The sequence below is a fragment of the Marmota monax genome, unplaced genomic scaffold, assembly GCF_021218885.2.
Source record: "Marmota monax isolate L192 unplaced genomic scaffold, Marmota_monax_Labrador192_F-V1.1 WCK01_AAM20220418_F8-fsc00013, whole genome shotgun sequence".
Classification (NCBI taxonomy): Eukaryota; Metazoa; Chordata; class Mammalia; order Rodentia; family Sciuridae; genus Marmota; species Marmota monax.
This window is the reverse complement of record NW_026692202.1, coordinates 3,020,003-3,043,185: the sequence shown is the minus strand read 5'-3', so window position 1 is coordinate 3,043,185 and position 23,183 is coordinate 3,020,003. Positions and strand designations below refer to the sequence as shown.

Below are 23,183 nucleotides of genomic sequence, written 5' to 3'. Positions count from 1 at the left end.
GACCGCACGCATGCCAGGCGAGCGCGCTACCACTTGAGCCACATCCCCAGCCCTTAACCTGGTTTTTTAAAAATGGCTTTTAACCCAGTTGGAATTACATTTCACATCTAAAACTGGGTGAGTTTCTTACATACCCATCCAAGCCTTGGTTTGTTCTTCTATGAACAGGAGCTGAACGTATCTACCTCAACCTCATGGAGTTTTTGTGAAAATTACCAAAGAAAAAGTGTCTGGCACACAGCACTCTGCATGACCTATTACAAAGTTTAAAAAAAAAAAAAAATTAAAGTGCCATTTTAATGATACATTTCTTTAAAGAACTGTAAAATCAAATAAAATGGCTTAAAGGTTTACAAAAGTTTTCCTTTATATGGAAGAAACATACTGGGGGGGGGGGGGGGGGGAAATCAAATCAATTGCTCTCCCCAAGGACTGGAGGAATGTTCCCATGCCATCCACTCTGTGGGGCTGGAGCTCCGGGCACTCAGGTCAGCTGGGAGCCTTGTTGCATTTAGAACCCAGCCCTCTTGGCAGTTGGCATCATGCCCATGGGACTTGCAGGACATGTTCGCAATTTGTTTTTATTTTTAGACACATCTGCAAATGTAGTTTGAAAAATACCAGTCCTCACAAAACCAGGGCAATTTCCCCCTTAGTTTTTCTAAAGCTGTAATTGTCGGTGCCTTCCTTATTCAAAGCATAACCTCATCTTTTAGCAGGCAGCAAAGTACAACCCGCACTCCTGTCTGCCTGCCTGCTTGCAATTTGGTGTCTAACCCTTTGGCCGCTGCATTTTCAGAACCTGACTAAACATGATATCTTCCTCAGCTAACAGGTTCCACTTTGGTTCTCCTTGGCCTCATAATGAATCAACCTTGGCATCCAGAAGTTGGGCTCAGGTGGGAATGGGGGAGAGCACACCCCAGCTTCCACCTTGGGACTAGACAGTGGTGACTAACTTTCTGAGGTGTAAGCCAAATTTCATCAGTACTGCCCATTTTTCCCAAGTCTTTTGTCTTGAGCCCGCATAGCTAATTCGAGTTCGGGAAACAGTCTCGTGTGACCTGTGTGCCCATGGCTGCAGGCAGGCCATGGTCCTTCACTTTGCTAGCTCTATGTGCAAACCAACAGTCCCTTGCTTACAAGAAAAGGTTATGAGTGATTTGTTCAATTAAACAATCCACACCCTCACTGACTGTGATGCAACTGTCTCTCAGTGGCCAGTGATAAAAGAAAATCAGGCAAGCAAAGAATACAGGTGTCCCTCACTAGAAAGTAAAAATTTAAGATGGCTGACTTTAAATGTATATTTCAAGTTCAATTGAAAATGGAAGGGCATGTGATCAGAGCAGCTGTTGGGAAAACATCAGCTCTAAAACAATAATTTATAAAAGTCTGGTTTTTGGACAAAATTGACACACAAACATGCTAGGCACTAACCCAGATGAAAGCACCTCTCTTGTTTAACACACTGGAAGCCTGATGCAAGCACACAGAGAGCTCTTAGCCAGGAATGTGCAGGGTCCTGTGGCAGCTGATTCCAGAAATCACAAGAGCTCTGGGTGGAAATGTCATTTTGAGAGATGATGAAGTTTCAGGACAAGGAGAATAGCACTTGTCAGGTACAGAGGGGGAAAGCAACTGAGAACAAGGGGATGCTACTGCAGCACATAAATATTCACTTTTTTCAGTGTGTGCATTTTTTTTTACTTTAAATTTTATTTAAAAAAAAATTATAATCTAAACTGGGCATGTTGGCACAGGCTTGTAATCCCAGTGACCTGAGAGAATGAGGCAGGAGTAACCCAAGTTCAAGGCCAGCAAGTAGGATATGGGACATTCCTGGAGGATATTAAATTTTCACCTAATCCAATCTATATCAGGGTTGAATCCTTTTCCTAATTATTAGTCACTCTGCCATGGCTTTGCTCATGGGGAGCAGGGGGCACCAAGAAGAAAGACAGTGTGTCAATGTGGCACACTTCAACAGATTATGGCCAGGCCAGCTATCTTGTCTTCTGGGTCCTAACTGGCCTCTCTTCTTGCTGTATATGAGTGTATATGTGTCAGGATATAACAACATAAAGCTTTCCTATTAAATTACTCCAATAAGGAGATGATTTCTCTAGTAAAGTCCATGTTGGGTGACAGAAGTTTTTCTTTTTAATACTGGGGACTGAACCCAGGGATGCTTTGCCCCAGCTCTTTGATTTTATTTATTTGAGACAAGATTCTTAAGCTGCTTAGAGCCTGAGGGCTGGTCTCAAACTTGCCCTCCTCCTGAGTCAATGGCATTAAAGGTTCGAACCATGGCACCTGTCTGGCAGTAGTTTTGAATGCAACAGATTTAAAAGGCTCTGGTTTAATCTGTGAATTTCAGGGGCCAGAAACATAGTGGTGAACTTGCCATCAGGAACTGGCCACTCTCACCACATCTCTTTTTTCTTGAATACAAGATCTCTCCATTTATTTAGCAAACATTTAATGAGTATCTACTAAATTATCAGATACTGGTTCAGTGACTAGTTTAAATAATCTTACCCAAATTTCAGTACTGACGGAAGCCGATGGGATCCTGCATAGTAATATAAACCCAGAAACTAAGGATGGATAGTTACACAAAGAGTTTACTCTTTTTAACTGCGCCAGGTGCTGTGGTGCACTTTTGTAATCCCAGTGACTAGAGAGGCTGAGGCAGGAGACCGCAAGTTCAAAACCAGTCTCAGCAATTGTCTCAATAAAAAAATAAAAAGGGCCAGGAATGTGGCTCAGGGGTAAATTGCCTCTGGGTTCAATCCCCAGTTATCTAAACATAACAATTTTAAAAAAGGAGTAAAACTGTGGCATGGAGGTGGGACACAGGACAGCAAAACAATCTTTTCCATCCCTGTTCTGTGTATACCAAGCTAGCCTGAAAGGCTCTCTTCCTTGCCTCAGTTTCCTGCAGCCTTAGCATTCTGTCACTCAACCCGCAACCCTGTAACATCTGTAGCAAAACATTCAAAAGTTACTTTAAGAAGGTGACGTTCAAAGGTTCGATCCCTAGTACGGGGGTGGGCTGGGGTGGGGAGGGGGAAATTCAATATTTCTGAGTACCCTTATCTGGTTGGCTTCCACGACCAATATTCTTCCCAGATGAGCTACCTGAGAGAGCAATCAAACTAGTAGCAGCACCTTGGTTTCCCTTAAATAAAAATACATAGAAAAATAGACAATGTGTCTGTACATCTTAGCGCACAAAGTCCTCGAAATAGTCGCTACATAACTCCCAGTGAAAGCGAAGGTAAAGTCTGCGTGGGAAATCACGTCCACCATAGAGAGGGAAAGGACAGTCACAGGGTCTGCGAGCGCCGCAGGCTGTCGCTCCGCGGCTGGCCAGGAAGGCCTCAAGCCAGCCGGGGTGCACACCCAGGGCGCCGGGCCCGCCTCCAGCTCTGGGACAGCGGGAACCGCGGACCGCCGTGGAACGGCCGGGGAGGGCGCCGCGCCCCCTAGCGGCGGGGCCTGTCCCTCTCGGCTCTCGGCCGCCGCCGCCGCAACAGCAGCAGCAGCCGGCCTGCCTCGCTCCCTTAGCCGACTCCCGAGGCAGCGTCCCTCCAAGCGGCGGCTCTTCGGCCTCCAGCTCCCCGCTCTACAGTTCCCTTCAGTCCCCGCCCCCTGCTCCCGCTCAGACACCCCCTTCCACACGCCGCGCTGTCCCCCACTGCGGCCCGCCGAGCGCGAACGCGGAGCCACCGCGGGCTCCGCAGAGTCTTCCGGCGACCCCGGCTGCTCCATCGCGGCGGCCGACGGGGGTGCGGGGCTGGAGTGCGGCGCGAGTGGGGCGGGCGGCGGCGAGGACCGTTCCACTGTGCGTCTCCCCCGCCCTCGCGCAGCGCCAGAGCTCCCCGGAACGCCATGGAGCCACGGCGTTCCGAGCGGGCACAAAGGGGCGCGCGGCACAATGGGCGCGGCGAGCCCGTGGGCGCCGGGCTCCCGCTCCGGCGGCTCGGCCCTGCGCGGGGGTGGGCGCTCCTCCGGGCGGGCGCGCTCAGGGCAGCCCCCCTTCGCGTCCCCTCCCCTGCTCCCGCCCCCACCCCGGCATGGATGTTGCAGCCACTCTCCGGTTGTCTGCCCCGGAGCCGCCACAGCGCGGCCGGCCCGGTCCGCCCCGCACTTACCTGGGACACGAGTTCTGTACTTTGCGGAGCGGGCCCGCGCCGAGTTTGGGCGCCACGTGCGGGGGGAGGGCGCGGGGCCGGGAGTGGGGGCCGCGCGCGGAGGGCCTGGCCGGGGCGGCCCGGGGAGTTGCTGGGGGCGGCGGGCGGGCGGGCGCCGTGTATTTTCCCCTCTCTTTGTGTGTGTCCGTGCGCTGCGCTCTCGCGTGACGTGACGGGACTCCGTGTGTCATTTCCGCACAAGGACACAGGAGCCCCCGCTGCAGTGGAACCACAACCCCTCCGCCCCCACCCCCGGCCCGCCCCTCCCCCTCAGCGGGGCACACGCGGGACCAGCGGTGGCGCTCGGGCGTGAACGGCCGCGGCGGGGTGCTGGGGCGCGCACTCCGGGGACCCGAGCGGTCGGGCGCGCTCGGCCAGCGCCGCGCTGCTCCACGTGGGCCCGCGCGGGCTGCCCGGGCGGGGGGCAGTGGCCGCGCACCCACGGCGCGCCGGACAGGCGCTAGCGAACAATGTCCTTTGCACACCGTGTGCTCTACCCCCGTGAGTCATTTCTCTAAAACGTGGTTTCTCAGACTCGACAGTTTGGCCCGAAATGCCTCCTTCTACTTTTTTCCCCCGCGGGACGACAACAGTACGAAACGTCTTCACGCTCGCGTCCGCACTTCTCCCGAATTTTTTGCATTTCGGCCGTGGCTCTGGACACCCGGCCCGGTCTTCCCGCGCCGCGGCCAGCACAAAGACATCGGGGCGCAGTGCCCCCTTCGGTCCCGCGGAGCGGGCATGGAGTCCGGCGGGACGCGGGAGAGCGACCCCGGCGCTGGGAAACCCTGGCTCGGGCCACTCCCCCAACGGGTTGGCCGCCTCGGTTGTAAGCCTTAAGAGCTAAAAATCTGCTTTCTACTTGCAACCCGAAGTTTTTACGTTTGCGATTAAGGACGAAAGCTTCAGAAGCATGCGCGTTCCGACTCACGCGCCACCAACACAAACCCACGGGATATCTACGTGGAATTCTTAAAAACACTAGTCACTAACTCAGTAAAGACTGACTCTGTCTACTCCTAACTCCGGGATTGTAGGTTCCAAGTTGATAAGTAGGAAACCTACGCCTCGGGTATTTTCTCAAATCTCAGTGACTAGGTGAGAGAAAAACCCAATTCAACATTTAGGACACGTTAGTATCTTAGGCAAACAATGAGAATGTAAATTTTCTTTAAAAATCCTTTAATTTGCCGATCGAAGAAGAGAAAAATGCAAATGATCCCATCTGCTGCTCACAGCTGACTGGCTGTAAGACAGGACCATGTGGCCCAGCCCTGCGCGGCCACTGAATAGGTAGAATAGATTTTAAAAGAAGGCATATGCTAGCTCCTTGCTGCCCAGTCGCGGCGAGGGTTTGAATTAACGTATAGTTTTGGATTACCATATCCTCCTCCAGACCACTCCAATTGGGAATTTAGTAATTATGCAAGTTCCTCCCCTTCGGATTTGAAATCATAAGGCACAGGGTTCGGTTATCTAGGACCTTTGAGGAACTCTGTTGAACGTTCTCGAGCTGTATTTGGATTGCAGACTTGGAGAAGTCAGTACTAATTGCTATGCAAAATTAGCCAGCAGCCTGGAGGACTGAGCCCCGCATCCAGGGGGTGCTTTTATAAAAGAATCTATACGTGCTCAGTGTCATTCAAAACAGGATGATGAAAAGAATGGGGCCGAGATAGCAGCCCTTCAAATTCAAAAGACTTGGTACGCCCTATCTACATTTAAAATAGGGTGGAGGGAGGAAGGGAGGAGGACGACTGAGAATGGTTAATTTATACATTCCCTGAAGACAAAGTGGAGGCACTTGGATTTCTGCAGGGAACTTGACTTTTACACTTGCACGTTAAATAACATGTATGATATAACACATCCCTTGACATAGTTAACAGATGCAGCAGTTTTATTCTCACCTTCAGTTTAATGTGACATATAATTAGAATTTTAAAAGTATAAATTGCATTTCATTAGTTGTTTTCTAGGATTTTCCAGTAGAAGAGTTGAGTAGCATTTAAGCTCATTTTGCATTTAAACTATTTTACTGTACTGCTTTAAGAATGTAAAATGACCCTATTAAATTTTTAGAAAGATAAGGTGAAATGTACAATGAAAAGGGATATATCTTTAGCCAATCATTCACAGCACAACTCAGGTATTTAAGTAATAAAACAATAGAAATTAACATATCTATTCCTATTGTTAGAAACAAAAGATTTTGCAAATACAATATTTTTATTAATAAATAGTATCCCAGGCAAGTAGCCTTCCTTAACTAATGTAACTAACATTTCAAAACATATCAGGACACTTACACTGACCTTGGGTATTATTGTAAAAGCATGTTTATTCCAAACAATCATCAACAGAAATGTACTGACATTAGTAGCTGGGAAATAAAAGTACTTACCTTCAAATGGTTTTGATATTTATGTAAAAAAAAAAATTGTTTCTTTTGATTTTTTTTTTAAATAAAGAGTAAGGGAAAGCAATGGAGACCGGTGAAAACAAATGTATTAGAAAGTATCTAATTTTGGAATCTTAAAAAAAATAAAGGTTCTAAGCAGAGAGTGGTGGCAAACACCTGTAATCCCAGCTACTTTGGAGGTGGAGATAGGATTGCAAGTTAGAGGCCAGCCTCAGCAATTTTACAAGACCTTTTCTTAAAAAAAAAAAAAATGCTGGGAGTGTAGCTCAGTGATGGGACGCCCCTAGGTTCAATCCCCGGTACCACCACCACCACCACCACCATCATCATCATCATCATCTAAAAGAAAAAAATAATAGTTATAAAAGTGCATTGGATAAAAGTAATGCCCTACCAACAATTTTGAATAAACATGGCAGAAGAGGAGAATAAGGAATAAAGAATTAGAATAAGGAAATATAAAAAGTAAAAGCTGGGCTTGGTGGCATGCACCTGTAATTCTAGAAACTCCTGAGCTCAGCAGGAGGACCGGAAGTTCAAGGTCAGTCTCAGCAATTTAGGGAGATCCTGTCTCAAGATCCCAGGGAGATATATATATATATATATATATATATATATATATATATATATATATTTTTTTTAACTAGGGATCGAACCCAGAAGCACTTTACCACTGAGGTACATCCTCAGCCCTTCTTATTTTGACAGAGGGTTTAGTTAAATTACCAAGACTGGCCTTGAATTTGGGATCCTCCTGCCACAGCCTCCCCAGTGGCTGGGCTTACGGGCAGTGAACAGCCACGCCTAGCTCCACGTCTCAAAATAAAAAAGGGTGGGATGTAGCTCAGTGGTAAACGCCCCTGAGTTCGGTCGCTAGTGCTATTTAAAAAAAAAAAAAAGCAAAATTTCAGAGCGACGTGCCTCACTGAATCTCAGCGATTTGAGAAGTAGAGGCAGGAGGATCGCAAATTAGAGCCAGCCTCAGCAACTTGGTAAGACCCTGTCTCAAAAAATTAAAATAAAATTAAAGTAAAATCTTTGCCCAGTACGACTCTTTAAGAAGTCGTTGATAGTTCATAAGGATATGTGCCTGGAGACCTGCATGAGGAACTCTTTTGTGTTTTGTTTTTCTGTGCTGGATGTGGAACCCAGGGTCCTGCACATGCTAAAGCATGCGCTCTACCCTCGAGGGGCGCCGGGGGTTGGGGGGGATGGGGAACTGAACCCAGGGAGCACTCAACCACTGAGCTACATCCTCACTCGTTTTATTTTGAGATAAGATCTTGCTAGGACTGGCCTTCAACTTTTGATCCTCTTGCCTCACCCTTCTAAATTGTTGGCATTACAAGTGTGCGTTATGGTGCTTGGCTTTTTTTTTTTTTTTTTTTTTTGTATGGGGGATTGATCCCAGGGATACTTTACCACTGAGCTACATCCCACCTCTTTTTATTTTTCATGTCAAGACAAGGTCTTGCTAAATTGCTGAAGCTGGCCTGGAATTTACCATTCTCCTCCCTCAGCCTCCCCAGTAGCTGTAACTATGGGTTGTGCTGCCATACCCAGTTTAAGGCCCTCATTTTCAATCTTACCTGAGTAATTACAACAAGAGGGACATTGGCCATGTAAAACATAAAAATACTAAATGGAAAATTACACAACTTTTAAAAATGACACAAATGCATATACATATATGGCAGATATCTTTTAACAATACTGTAAAGGTTTTTATCATTGCTAAAATATATTTATAGTTGCCAAGACAATATTTAGGGGACTTTTTTTTTTCAGTAGTTAAGTCTTAAAACAACCTAACAGATTTTATCATTACTTGTGAGACATTTCCACTTTATTTCTTGCCTGCTGGATGTATAATTTTGCCAAGTCTTCAACTTCAAACAGAAGTAGCTGGCAGATCCAGATTCTGTGAATACTCACAAAAGAAAAGAAAGATGGAAAAAGAGGGGCGAGGGAGCTTGTGTTAGCTCTATTAAATGAGACCTGTGGCCCAGTACAGTGGCGGCTCAACTATAGTCCCAGCAGCTCCGGAAGGCTGAGTCAGGAGGATCCCAAATTCAAAGCCAGCTTCAGCAATTTAATAAGGCTCTAAGCCATTTAGTGAGACTTGTCTCAAAATAAAATATAAAAAGGGCTTGGGATGTGGCTCAAGTGATTAAGTGCCCCTGGGTTCAATCCCCCATACAAACAGTAATAACAAAAACCCTGTATAAAGAAGACACACCTTGAGGTTTAACCTTTCTATTCTTAAAAAACAAAACAAAACGAACAAACAAAAAAACCACCTACCCTTAGTGGATTGAGGGACAGATAAGAAGATGATAGATACACTGTGACCCCAGAGTGGGGAAAAATGAGGGTTTTTGTTTTGTTCGTTTTTTTTTTTTTTTTTTTTTTTTTTGGTTTTTGATGCTGGGGTATTGAACCCAAGGCTTCACACAGGATAAATGCATGATCTACCTACCACTGAGCTACTGCCCAATCCCCAAAATGAAATTTTGATTGAAAAGCTGAAGAATTTTAGATGGACATTTTTTCTTATGTGTAGGAGAACTATTTAATAATTTATAGCAGCTTGAGATTTTAAGCACCCAACACAGCCATTAGGATCTGATTTTAGATGGATATTGGGTTTACACAGTAGGATTCTGCAAGAAGAAATATTAGGGAAAGTAAAAACTGCTGCAGTCCCACTCAAAATTTCAAGCCCTTGAGAAAACAAATGCCAATCTGAACTCGAGTTCATTCTGAGCCCAGAGCACTGCCTGGAGGCTCTGTGGCCACCAGGGCCCCTATGCCCAGAGGGGTGCCCAGGGGCCCTCAAGCAAGCCACCCGTTGCAGCCAAGAGGCAGGAAGCTGGAGCTGGTGGAGACAGACTTCCCAGGCAATCAGCCCATTAAGAAAAAGAAAAAGGAGACTTATACTGCTCTAGCTAACTGAGAGTTTTTTAAAAATTAAAAAACTATCAGAAGCTGGGCACAGAGGCTCATGCCGATAGCCCTAGCTACTCTGGAGATTGAGGCAGGAGGATCATGAGTTCTAAGCCAGCCTCAGCAAAAGCCAGGCACTAAGCAACTCAGTGAGACCCTGTCTCTAAATAAAATACAAGATAGGGCTGGGGATGTGGCTCTGTGGCCAAGTGCCCCTAAATTCAATCGCTGGTATCTCACACACACCCCCCAAAAAAGTTCAAAAGTCACCTGAAGCAGCTAAATCATGCCAAACAGGTGTGAGACACTGGGTGTACGCTGGGCACCAATCCCCCCTTTCTCTACATATTGTTATGGAGTAAGCAGAAAAAGAAGTGAATAATATTAACTTTTAGCATAATAATGTCCCAAAACTAAATAAGGTATTTGGCTACAGTATTCATTACCCGATTTTCCAAGCTTCTCAGTGGCAACATAATATCTTAAGAGGTAACTGCATATGCTTAATGATTTCCCTAGAATCATGACACATGAGGACCTGAGAAATAATAGATTTGCCTTCTTTTACCACTAAGAAAACTGAGGCAAAAGGAAAGAGTGGCTTGCCTAACACTCATTAGCCTTTTTTCTTTTCCTTTTCTAATTTTTTCTATCCCCTCCCCCCATAAGGATTAAATCTAGGGCTCTCTATTGATCAAGGACTCAGTAAATTGCTAAGGCTGACCTATGAACTTGAGATCCTCCACCTGAGTCTTCCAAGTTGCTGCAATTACAGGCATGCACCTACACATCTGGCTAGGCTCATTGCCCTTTGGAAAAGTGTTTTGGGGTTCTTTTTATCTTTGGGGTGTTTTGTTTGTTGGAGTACTGGGAGTTGAATGCAGGGTATCCTTCTGGTGAGTTATACCCCCAGCAAAGACCTCCCACACACTTTAAGAAATTTGTTTTTTATAACACTAAGCATCGAAACCAGAGGCACTCACTCTACCACTGAGCTACATCTTCAGCCCTTTTTTATTTTGAAACAGGGTCCCACTAAGTTACTGAACCTGGCCTCAAACTTGTGATCCTCTTGCCTCCACCTCCTGAATTGCTGGGATTACAGACATGCAACACTATACCCCACTTGGGTTCTTCTTTCTATAACATTCCTACCAAAGACCAAAAAAAGGTTAAAGAAGAGAAATCAAAAATCACCAAGGACTGTTTATGCTCCACAGTTGCATTGAAATGATCATCGACCAGCATGGTGGCCCACGCCTGTACTGCCAATGGCTCAGGAGGCTGAGGCAGAAGGATTGCAATTAGTGAGGCCCTAAGCAACCCAGGGAGACCCTATCTCTAAATAAAAGATTAAAAGGGCTGGGATGTGACTCAGTGGTTAAGTGCCCTTGGATTCAATGCCCATTAAAAAAAAAAAAAAAAAAAAAGGTCACCCTTTGTACCCAGCTTCCATCCCTTCCATCCCTTCCTCAAGAGGCCTGGGGTTTCCCATTTGTGGGTTGGAGGCCCATGCTGTGCACTCCCATAGCAGTTTACTCTACCCTATCTCAGATACTACTAGAAACTGAATTGTTCCCCCCCCCCCCACCACCACCGGTACTACTTTATTTGGAGATAAGGGCCTTAGGAAGGCAATGGGGTGGGGCGTTGCCTAGGGGTATAGCTCAGCTGGTAGAGTGCTTGCCTTGCATGCACAAGGCCCTGGGTTTAATCCCCAACACCACACACACAAAAAAAAAGGGAAGGCAATAGGGGTTAAATGAGATTACAGGGTGAAGACCTAATCCAATGGGACTGATGTCCTTACAAAAAGAGGAAAAGATATAAGAGGTGTGCCTGCACAGAGAGAAGACCATGGGAGGACACAGTGATAAGGCATCCTTCTGCAAGCCAAGCAGACACACCTCAGGAGAAACAAGCCCTGCTGGCCTCTACTGTTTAAGCCACCAAGGCTGTTATATTTTCCTGAGACAGCCCAAGCTGACTAACGCAGAGACTGACCCTGCTCCCACAAAGCTGGAACTGCCTTTTAATCTGTCTCTCTCTATTAGAATGTAAGCTCCTGGAGGGCAGCACCACTGTATCTCAAAGTACCTGCCACGAGCAAAGGCCACTTCAGTCTGAAACAGTAGTGTTAATGACATTTGGCATCCTGTTTGCCCTTGATGACAAAACTGAGAAGCAGAAAAGTTCTTTCACCTCCCCATGTCACCCTATTTTTACACAGATGAGAAAAATAATGTCCAGAGAGATTCCGTGGATTGTAATTCACTCCTCAACTTAATGAATAATTATTGAAGACCTAATACGTTCCAAGTGCTGCAGGAATTTGCCTTCCCTTTTTTCTCCTAAAGGATGTGACTAATTTAACTTTGCTGCTCCTGGGGGCCTTGGCCATTTACATTCATATTGCTGTCCCTCAGTTCCTATCATTGTCTGAGACAGCAGGTGGTGGCAAATGCTGGGGCACTTGCTAGCAGTGCAGCTTGCAGCCCAGGGTGTGAAGTCCAGCAGATTTGGAGTTGGATCCAGGATCCAGCCAATCATATGTTCTGTTTGTGACCTCAGGAAGCAGCTTAAGCTTTTCGCTTGTATTTCCTGGTTCATTCCACCCTACTGGGTGGTTAAAAATGAGGCAGTTACCTGTGGCCTTGGTACCATGACTGGCCTAAGGTTAGCAGCTAGTATATTTTCTTTTTTAGCAGCTGGTTTGTATTTGTATTGGTAATATATGTGGTGAGTGAACTGTTGAAATAACAATAACTAGCCCAAGCACACAACAGTTAGGGGATTTGTCTAGCATGCACAGGCCTCTAGGTTCAAACCCTAACTTCTTTTTTTTTTTTTCAATATTGGTGATTTACCACTTTACCACTGAACTATATCCCCAGTCTTTCAGTCTTTTTTAATGTTTTATTTTTATTTATTTATTTATTTATTTATTTATTTATTTTTTTTTTTTTGTGTGTGTGTGTGTGTGGTGCTGGGAATTGAACCCAGGGCCTTATGCATGCAAGGCAAACACTCTACCAACTGAGCTATACCCCCAGCTCTCAGTCTTTTTTTTTTTTAATATTATTAGTTATAGATGGACATAATACCTTTATTTATTTTTATGTGGTGCAGAGACTAAAATCCTGAGCCTCAGGCCTGCTAGGAAGGCACTCTACCACTGAACCACAACCCAGACCCTCCCCACCTTTTGTGAGTTAGGATTACGCTAAAATGCTTGGGCTGGCCTTGAATTTGAGATCCTCTTGGTGCACACACCACTTGGCAGAGGTTTGTGGGGTTTTTTTTCCCTCATTGATACAACAAATAATAAAAATGATAAAACCTAAAGACACTTCTATTCTCTTTTTGTGGTATCGGGTATAGAACCCAGGGTCTCACACATGCTAGGCAAGTGCTCTACCACTGAGCTGCAGCCCCAGCCCACAAACACAGCAAAAACACAGAAGTTCATATAATCAGCTTCAGTGCTGTCTGGAAGGTACCCATAGAACACCACTCCATTCCCTGGTTGGGTATTAGGGTTTGAACCTAGGCCCTGTACATGCTAGGCAAGTTCTCTACCATGGAGCTACATCCCCAGCCCTTTATACTTTATTTTGAGACAGGGTTTCACCAAGTCACACAAGCAGTTCTTGAAATTTTAATCCTCCTGCCTCAGCCTACTATGTAGCCAGGATATCAGGCATGTGCCTGGCAGAACCCACTTTAAACTCTGACTTTACCCAGAAAGTTAAACAAATACCACTATATCACGATATAATTTTCAAACACATTTAAAATACAATAGGCTCCAAATCACTTTATTATTATTATTAATTTATTTTTATTGAACTCAGGAGCATTCTACCTCTGAGCTATATCCCCAGTTCTTTTTATTTTATTTTGAGACAAGGTCTTGCTAACTGGCCCAGGCTGTAATTTGGAATTACAGGTGGTGCCCAGCTCCCAAACCCCAATCCTGATGTCCATTCTTCTCACCTAACTCATAAGAAAAGAAAAACAAGTTCTGCTGTCCTCCTTCAGCCTCCTTCTAGAAACCGCCATCTTTTTTTTTTTTTTTTTGAGAATTTTTTTAATATTTATTTTTCAGTTTTCAGCAGACACAACATCTTTGTATGTGGTGCTGAGGATCGAACCCGGGCCGCACGCAAGCCAGGTGAGTGCGCTACCGCTTGAGCCACATCCCCAGCCCCGAGAAACCTCCATCTTGTGTGCACTTGAGGGCTCCCAGAATCTTGGGCCAAGTACCCCATGCCAGTGAGAAAGCAGAAGCAGCGTGCACAAGTGTTTGTGTATGAAATAACTATGTTTATAGTTTATATTTGAGTCCCTTCCTTCCTTTTGGAGTCCTCTCAGCCTCTGCCCTCCAGGCCTCTGGCCACATGGAGTTCTTGTAGAGCCAAGGTCTTTCTGCTCTCCATGCCCTGTGGCATTGACTCTGCCAGGCCCAACCAGGGACATGGTCATCTCTGTGCAAGGCTGCCTAGATATGTGACGCAAATGCCCGCAGGGAGCAAGTAAGGAGAGGTCATAAGTAAACCACAAGAGCATTCTTCACTCTTCCAATAAGCACAGCAGCTTCCAGGTGTCTTTCAAGACAAGCCCATCTTTAGACTATCTTTTTTTCTTCAATCTTCTATCTCTGTTTTTTTTTTTTTGTTGTTGTTGTTGTTTTTCAGTGCTGGGGATCAAACCCAGGCCTCATGCATGCTAGGGAAACACTCTGTCAGATTTTTAGGTGAAATTGCCTAGGTTATTAATATTATTGTTAATATTTATTTTTGGCACTAGGGAGCAAACCCAGGGCCTTGTACATACTAAGCATGCTTTCTATCACTGAGCAGTAACCTCAGCCCAAATTACTGGTGTTTAATATGAAATGACTGAAGTTCACAGGCATAGACACAAAGCCTGTGTGCAGGTCACATCCATCCCTTTTGTCTCCAATTTGTGAGTGGAACCTGCCACAGCTGACAACCACATCTTCTCTGGACAGAGTCCTGCCTCTCAGCCAGGCTGCTGGGAAGCTCATGCAGTGGCCCTGCTCAGCCAGCACCCAGTCCAGGGCCCTTCTGCTTCTGTTCAAGACATCCTGCCTCAGGCCACCTGCACCCTTCTCTAGGGCCTTAAGCTTTAAGAAACAAAAGCTTGTTGGCTGTTTCAGCTCTCAGCCCTTCCCTGCCCTTCCCCAACACTGAACCCAGGTGGGAATATCTACCTGGTGGCAGGAAAAGAGAAAATACCAGGAAAATAAAAGTACAGATATTGCAGAAATATTATCCTGTCCCACATATTAAACCTACATGTTATGAGGTTATTTATAAAAGCTTGGGAATTTCCCCATACTGGGGATTCTAAGGAAGCACTAGGAAAATCTTTTAGGAAAAAAAAAATTAGCCAATTAATCAAATATTCCATTTTATCTCACACAGCATCTAATTAATAATAGATTATGAGTTGGGTGTGGTGGTACACACCTACAATCCTAGCGACTCTGGAGGCTGAGGCAAGAGGATCACAAATTTAAAGCCAGCCTCAAAAACTAGGGAGACCCCAACTTAGTGAGACCCTGACTCAAAATTTAAAAATAAAAAGGGCTGGGCATGCGGTTCAGTGGTAAAGCACCCCTGGGTTCAATCCTTGTTACCAAAAAATAATATTAAAAATAACAGCAACAACAATAATAATATATTATGGTGTAACATTCACTTTTACTAGTAAAGTACCTTGTTTTCTTGATTCTGCCATGGGAAATTCATGAATTCAATTACATATATACTTTTAAAAATATGTAATAAAATATGTAATAAAGTGTTAAACTCCAAAAGGAGTTTAACACTTTGAAGGTTTAGCCACCGAGCTAATAGTAAACATCTGATAGTAGTTATTACTGAGCCACTGCTGGTTTAAAGCACTAATGTTGTTATTGAGCCATTACTGGTTTAAAGAGCTAAAGTAATATAACCTTTGTGCTCTGGAAAGATGATAAATTTGGGGGCAGAAAGTTCACTGAAATTACCTTTGTTTCATCATTTTCTTTGGTGGTGAGAGAGAGAGAGAGGCTGCTCTCAGTATGGTACTGATTTGAGTGGTCAGGAGTAGGGCAAGTTGGGACTATACCAGATGAAAATCCTTCAAATAAATGACCTTATTACCCTCCTGACCTATTTAGTCAGCATGGTGAAGGGGGAATAATTGCCCTTTGGAACCTGAAAATGGGTGAGTTTGAGGGAAAAGAGGGCCAGAGGAATCAAATAATCCACATAAATCTGCTTCTTTCCTCTGAATATTTTGTATTATAAATTTTACAAGTTTTAGGTTCCTTTCGTCTAATAATTTTTTTTAAGAATTAAAAAGTAAAGGCATTAGAATAAACAAGTGTCATATGTATATGGTGGCAAAGAGAAACTCCTAAGTTTGGGGGCAGACACATACTGCATGTTGTGAGTGTCCAAGAATCAAATGTTTGGTGTATCTTGAGTTATCTTTGTGGCAAGACTAAAGTTTTCAAATGGCTTATATAATAAAATGTTACATCCAAGTTGACATCCAACAATTTGATAACATTTCATATTACAAAGTTGAAGCACAGAGAGGAAGCCCTTTGACAGCTATGGAAATTCTTCCCAAGGCTTTTGTTGCCCTCCTGACTCTCAGTAAGTGAAGGCTGAACTTGTGGGAAGTGCCTTTGTTAGGTCTTGACATTAGGTAAGTAAGTAAATGACCTCAGGTATCAAAGGGATCTCTCGGCTGCACCTGAGGAAGTGAATGTGCCCATATTCTCAGGGAGTTTTGGCCATGATAGAATTTGGCTCACATCCATTTAGAGAGAGGTGAGCGACCTCTCAGTACCTACATAAAGGGCCGAGCACTCTTGCAGGTGGCAGAACTCTTTGGAACAGGGCACGGCCAGTTTTAAGGTGGCAAAAGATTTCAAAATTATACAAATGGCCAGGCAAAGTGACACACGCCGGTGATCCTGGCTACCCCGGAGGCTGAGGCAAGAGGATCACAAGTTCGAGACCAACCTGGATGATTTAGTGAGACCCTGTTTCAAAATAAAGAATAAAAAGGAACTGGGGATGTAGCAGGATGTCCCTGGCTTTGGTGTCCCGGGGGGGGGAGAGAGAGAGAGAGAGAGAGAGAGAGAGAGATGTGTGTGTGTGTGTGTGTGTGTGTGTGTGTGGATGATCAAGTTGCCTGTCTTCACAGAGCTTTCAGAATTAACTTCATGAACCCTGGAAACATATGGTGCATCAGAGGAGAGACCCAAGTAGGGGTGAGCAAGGAACCATAACAAATCAGGAAAGCTTCCTGGAGGAGGAGGCTGAGCAGGATTTTGACCCACGGAGACTGGGTGAAAGAGCATTCTGAGCAGGGAAGACCAGGGGCAGCAGCTAAGGCAGAAAATTGTGGGCAAGATATGGAAAACTATAAATAGTCCTGAGCAAAAACCAGGGAGCCTTAAAGCTAGGGGGAGGGGAGGACAGAAAGAGCAGATAAGGCTAGAGAGGCAGGTGGTGAACAGATTGAAGCCTTCCTCTGGCCTGTGCCACACGTCTTTCAAGACCTGGCAGTCAGTTTGGTGCCTATTTCATACAAGCTACAAACCAAGAAATCCCTGATCCAAAACCTCTCCTCAGCAGAGCTGGTCTCTTAGACTGCCTGACTCACACTCAGGACGGAGCAGAAAGTCAGAACTGAAGGGAAACCAGGAAGAGGGTTGGCAGAGAAACAGAAGCCTAACCAATAACTGACCACTGTCCCTCAACAGCCTTGCCCCTCTGTGCAGCTTCCAAGAGTCTAGCTTTGCCAGGTGTAGTGGCCAACACCTGTCATCCCAGTGACTCAGGAGGCTGAGGCAGGAGGATTGAAAGTTCGAGGCCAGTCTCAGTCTCAAGAATGTTTCAAAATAAAAAATAAAAAGGTCTGGGGATGTAGCTTAGTGGTAAAGTGCCCCTGGGTTCAATCTCCAGTACCAAAAAAATAAGACAAAATAAAAATGGATGGGGCTGGGAGCGGTGGGGCAGGCCTATAATCCCAGCAGCTCAGGAGCAGGGAAGAGGATCAAGAGTCCAAATGAGAATGTAGCCTGGTAATAGAGCACTCTTAGCTTCCACCCCCAGTACCACCAAAAGAAAAAAAAGAAGTCCAGTTTTTGTGTGTTCACGGGGATCACTGAACAATATTGGAACAGGGCCACATGTTTGTTCATGCAACCAAGGAAAGAGTGGCCCAACATACCAAGGAATTTTAACACATAAAAATACAAACTAAGAATGTCTTAGTCTACTGGGTAACTAGAGATCATTCACAAAAGGCAATGGTTAATTTAAAATGTTGTGGCATTCATGCAATCAGGTTAATATTCTCTGGATGGGATTTTTGACATTTGCTTGCCCCCCTTTTCCTGTTTAAATTTTAATTTTATTTCAACCTAATAAAGGCACTATAGCCACATAAAACACTCACAGTAATAAAAAGCTTTAAAATAAAAAACATAGAGCTACTGTGCTGTAAGCATTCAGAAAATCTTTGATAAGCACAGTTAAACCCTATAATAATGCATTCATCAAAAATATAATTTTAAACTGGGCTTTGTGGCATACACATGTAATTGCAACTACTCAGGAGGCTGAGGCAGGAGGATTGCTAGTTTGAGGCCAGCTTGGGCAATTTAATAAGGCCCAATTTCCAAGTAAAACAAAATAAATAAGGGATGGGGATGTAGCTTAGTGGTAGAGATTTCCAGGGCATGTGTGTTATACTGGGTTCAATCCCCAGTACAGCTAAAAATAAATAAATAAAAATTATATACGTGTATACAATTTTAAAAAATTAAATATATAATTTCCAATTGAATGCAGAATTAGTAGCTTGTTCCCATTTCCTGTGTGGCCTTGGTTTGAGAACAAAACACAGGGGTTGGGGATTGGGTGAACATTCTATGCTAGGGGTCTTGAAGTAGAGGCTGAAGACTTTAAAGCAGGGGAAGAGTGAGTTTTTTTTTTAAATATTTATTTTTTAGTTGTAGATGGTCACAATACCTTTATTTTATTCATTTATTTTTATGTGGTGCTGAGGATTGAACCCAAGGCCTCGGACTTGCTAGGCAAGCACTGTACCGCTGAGCCATAACCCCAGCCCCAAGGGTGAGTCTTTTTGGTCCTTGGTATTCTTTTCTTTTTTAAGTATTTTATTTTTTTAGTTGCAGCTGGGCACAATACATTTATTCTATTTTTATGTGGTGCTGAGGATCGAACCTGGTTCCTCACAAGTGCTAGGCGAGTGCTCTACCACTGAGCCACAACCCCAGCCCTGGTCCTTGCTATCCTTGAAGCTGAATCTGGTGAACTAACTGGGCCATTTCTAGAATCACCAATGCTATCCTATTGCCTCTAGACTCAGAACTGTCCCCCATGATATTTAAAATAGGGCCAACTGCCACCATCAGATGATGTCAAATCACATCTGAGTCTGGCATGAATTTAGACAGGACGGCTGCACTCCCAGAATTCCCTGCCAGCTTGCTATGCAGAAGACCAATGGAGATTAAGATAGGCAATGGGTAATTGCTTTATATACATTAGTTAATTTAATCCCTTTAATATATAAAGTATAGGTGAAATAATATAAAATTGTCATTTTTATAGGTCAGATATTGATATTTTTATCATTCCGCCTAATAGTCATTAAAGAATTCCTTGGGTACAGGAATTTTTTTTTTTATATATTGGGGATTGAGCCCAGGGTTTAGCACATGTTAAGCAAGTACTCTACCACTGAGCCATATCCCCAGTCCTGGGAGTCTGTTTTTAAATTGGAATTTAATTAGTTTATATTAATTATAATTAATTATAAGTACTTATTTCTGTCCTTTTATTTTATAATTTTCATTAACTACATTTTATTTTATAATTTACATTAACTACATATTTTATGCTCCCCTCCTCCTTCTGCTTTCCATAGGATAACTTTTCCTGATTTATATTTGGTTCTGCATCTGGTCTGCCTGGAATCTGTCTTACTTCAAAGCTCATGTCTGTCTGCTGCGCCACAAAGAATTAGTGTCAGTTGAGTCTAAGAAATTTATCGTCTACCCTGATGGATCTAAAAGTGGATTGTGTGTGTGAGAATTACCAGGAAGCTTCTGGAAAATGTTTTTTGTTTTTTTTTTCTTTTTCTACTGGGGATTGAACCCAGAGGACCTCTAGCCAAATGAGCCACATCCTCAGCCCTTTTAATTTTTTTATTTTGAGACAGGGTCTTGCTAAGTTGCTTAGGGCCTCACTAAATTACTGAGATGGACCTTGAACTCGCAAACTTTCTGCCTTAGCCTCCCAAGTCTCTGGGATTGTTAGAAATACTAGGGTGCCATGAAAATAGCTCAGCAAGGAAAATTTTACTCCGGCATAAGGGTGTGCTATGGAACAAAGTCTGGCAAGCAAGCACACTAGCTGGGCTGTCTGCCTGATTTTGCCCCTAAAGCAGCACTGCCCCTTTCTCTGATAGGAGAAGCTCGGGGTTACCCTCTATGGGATTGGCTAATTTTACAATTGGGGTGGTCAAAGGGAAGGACTATAGTTAAAATGGCTACACTTGGCTCTTACATCCCAATTAAGGCCAAATATATTCCGAAAATGGACAACTGGGGATTTGATTTCTCACAGGATTACAGGGGTACACCATCTTGCCTAGCTGGAAATGTATAAGATAAGTGTGTGGGCCCATGCCTGTCATCCTAGGTAATTGGGAGCCTGAGGCAAGAGGATCATTTGAGCCCAATTCAGGGCCAACCTGAATAGCAAGACCTTGTCTCTTTCAAAAAATAAAAAGTGTAGATTCTTGCAATTCCCTTTAGAGATCCTGATTCAGCAGGATGCCCTATTCTATTTCAAGACCCTGTTTTTTTTTTTTTTACAGGTGGTTTACAAGAGTGTGTGCAGTGTGATTACTCTTCCCATTCAATTTACTACTTTCTAGATGGTAATCTTTACATGTATTGGTTGTCCCTTAAATACTGCTTTTCAAATATACACCCCAGGGTGGGCTCTAACCCCCCCCCCCTCTCTCTTTCCCCTTTTTGGACTGGGGCTTGAACCCAGTGGTACTCCACCACTAAGCTACATCATCTATCATTTGCCCTTACATTTATTTATTTGTTTAAACAAGGTCTCACTAGATTTCTGAGGTTGGCCTTGAACTTGCCCAGGCTGGCCCTGAGTTTGTCATCCTCCTGCTTTAGCCTTTCAAACTGCTGGAATTTCCATCATGTACCACTGTGCTTGACCCTTTCTCACCTTATATTTTCCTGTATGTGGAAAGAAGTATCTAGACCTATTTTATAGCCTATGTTTTTACAATTATAATTTGTAATCTATGTGACTTTATCACTCTATTTTATTTGCTTGCTTCATTGTTACAAAAGCATATTTCCTTTAATGGAGTTTATTGAATGGTCACTCTGTGACAGGTGCACTTAGTAGCTCTTTTATCATCACGAGTGACTGTCTCCATTTCTGCAGGAAAACAAAAGGGCTGGGGTTTGTAACTCAGTGGTAGAGCATTTGCCTAGGGTGAACAGGTCCTGGGTTCAATCCCTAACACTGCAAGGAAAAATGAAAAGATAAATCAAAAAAGAAGAAACTTGGGGGAGTTGCCTCACATCGCATTGGATAGAGAGGCTAGGGTTTGAACCCAGATCTGTTTTTATTCTATTTGTTATATTCCACTGCTTTCAAAAGTAACCTGCTCCTGAGAAGCCTAAATATGGTGGGAAGACACTAATAATGTCACTCTTGAGTTTGTCTTTGTCCCCAAGACAGTGTTTTGTACATAGTGTTACTGAACTTATTCTGCCTTCTTTCTCTATCAGTGGTTTCAAGTCAGGGAAATCAGTCTGGTAAAACAAAGAGGTAGCAAAACACAAATTTGGAGGTGACATAGAAAGAACCTGTATCACACAGCGTCTTCCTCTGAATAGTTCTATGACAGGTCATCAAAGTTGCTTTTTGTGAAAGTGTGCATTACAAACTAGGGCTACTTACATTTTGCACCCTTTAATTTCTTTTTCTTTTCTTTTCTTTTTTTTAGTTGTAGATGAACATAACACCTTTATTTTATTTATTTATTTTTATGTGGTGCCTCACACTGGCTAGTCAAGTGCTCTACCACCGAGCTACACCCCCAGCCCTATACCCTTTAATTTATTTTTCTAATTAATTTGATAAAAGAATATTTATTTTCTTCTTCCTGTACTCAACTTTATAATGCTGATGTTGAACATAATAGAGCAAACAACAATATGCAATTGTAGAAACTATTGTTTGGAATTTGCATGTGAAATATACACCTTTCACTGCCTCTAGTTGGCATTGTTAACTAGGCTACAGATAGTTCACCCTACATACTGCAAACAGAAAGTGCTTTTTTGATGGGCACGTGCTATGAATGGAAAAAGTGTTCAAACACAATGTTTCAGTTTGAAAGGCTTACATTAGAACTAGCCAAAGGGGAAAGTGGTTTATTTCCTAATCATAGCTTTGTTTATGAATCCAATCATATAAAAAGCCTTATGATAAAGCTTTCTAAAAACAGACATGTATGCTACTATTTGGGTAAACAAGCAATAGATTCAGTCTATAAAACTACTTTGATAATGCCAATGGATGCTTTTAGGAAAATTGAGCTGTTCCCCTTGGATTAAAAAATCTATCATGTACATGTGGATAGGCAAAGGAGGTCATGAGACTAAAATACAAAATTAGAAAGTGCTGTTTATATTTGTACTACTTTAAAAAGATAAACCTCACACTAGATCTTTTTGCTACAATCATCCATCAGGATTTGAAATTTGAAAAACCTTGACTACTGAGTTAGAACAAAAAGGTGCCATTCATTTTGATTGTATGAACATAAAAATTATGATTAATAGGGCTGTATTTTTGCTGGTGTTTTATATGGCTAGAGGGCAAAAATTCAATAAATGTTACTGTGCAGGCTATCTCAATGATTACAAGGTTTGGGTACAAAGACTAGTGAGGACTTCTGTAAATTACAAATATAAAATTTGCAGACATCATTATATTTTCATGGGAAGCAATAATTTGCTTTTCAAGCATGTTTGTTTTGTTAGAGCTCTGAAGCCACTGTGATGGATTTAATGCTAAACTACTCAACCAAATGACAGTTGAGGTGAGGGGACCAGGGAAAAATTTTTCTTCCTACACATTTGTTTTAAGCACCTGCGTTTGCTCGAGTGTCTTGATACCACCGTGATAGCTTAGCAATAGCTAGATACAAATGAAGGTTACTGTCATGCCAGCCTCTCACAAAAAGTTGATAGGTGGGACACTAGGGAAAAAAAATATAGATGTTTATTGGTTTAAGAAAAAAGAGATTTGCTCTAACTGCCCTTGTCCATCTATTCATCTCACATTCATATACATATAGAAAAAGGATGAGAATCTAAAATAAATAAATAAATAAAATCAACACTAGTGTTTTAATATTAATTAAATATAATTTAGGCCTTTCTTACATCATGAAAAACAACATATTTTAAATTTTCCCAAATAGGAAATAATGATTACAAAGGT

The 23,183-nt window shown here is 43.4% G+C and overlaps 1 protein-coding gene and 1 non-coding gene across 2 annotated transcripts in view; both read right to left on the bottom strand.

Moving 5' to 3' along the window:
- The window catches only part of Bend3 (BEN domain containing 3), a 33,286-nt gene extending 29,005 nt beyond the window's left edge, over positions 1–4,281 (bottom strand). Inside the window, exon 1 of the mRNA XM_046430529.2 lies at positions 4,161–4,281. The gene's annotated coding sequence lies outside the window, so the exon portion shown is untranslated. The remainder of the gene's footprint in view (positions 1–4,160) is intronic.
- Positions 4,282–12,544: 8,263 nt separating this feature from the next.
- Positions 12,545–12,618, bottom strand: Trnaa-ugc (transfer RNA alanine (anticodon UGC)). The gene has a single exon. It is a non-coding gene; the product is annotated as a tRNA-Ala (tRNA).
- Positions 12,619–23,183: the final 10,565 nt, after the last annotated feature.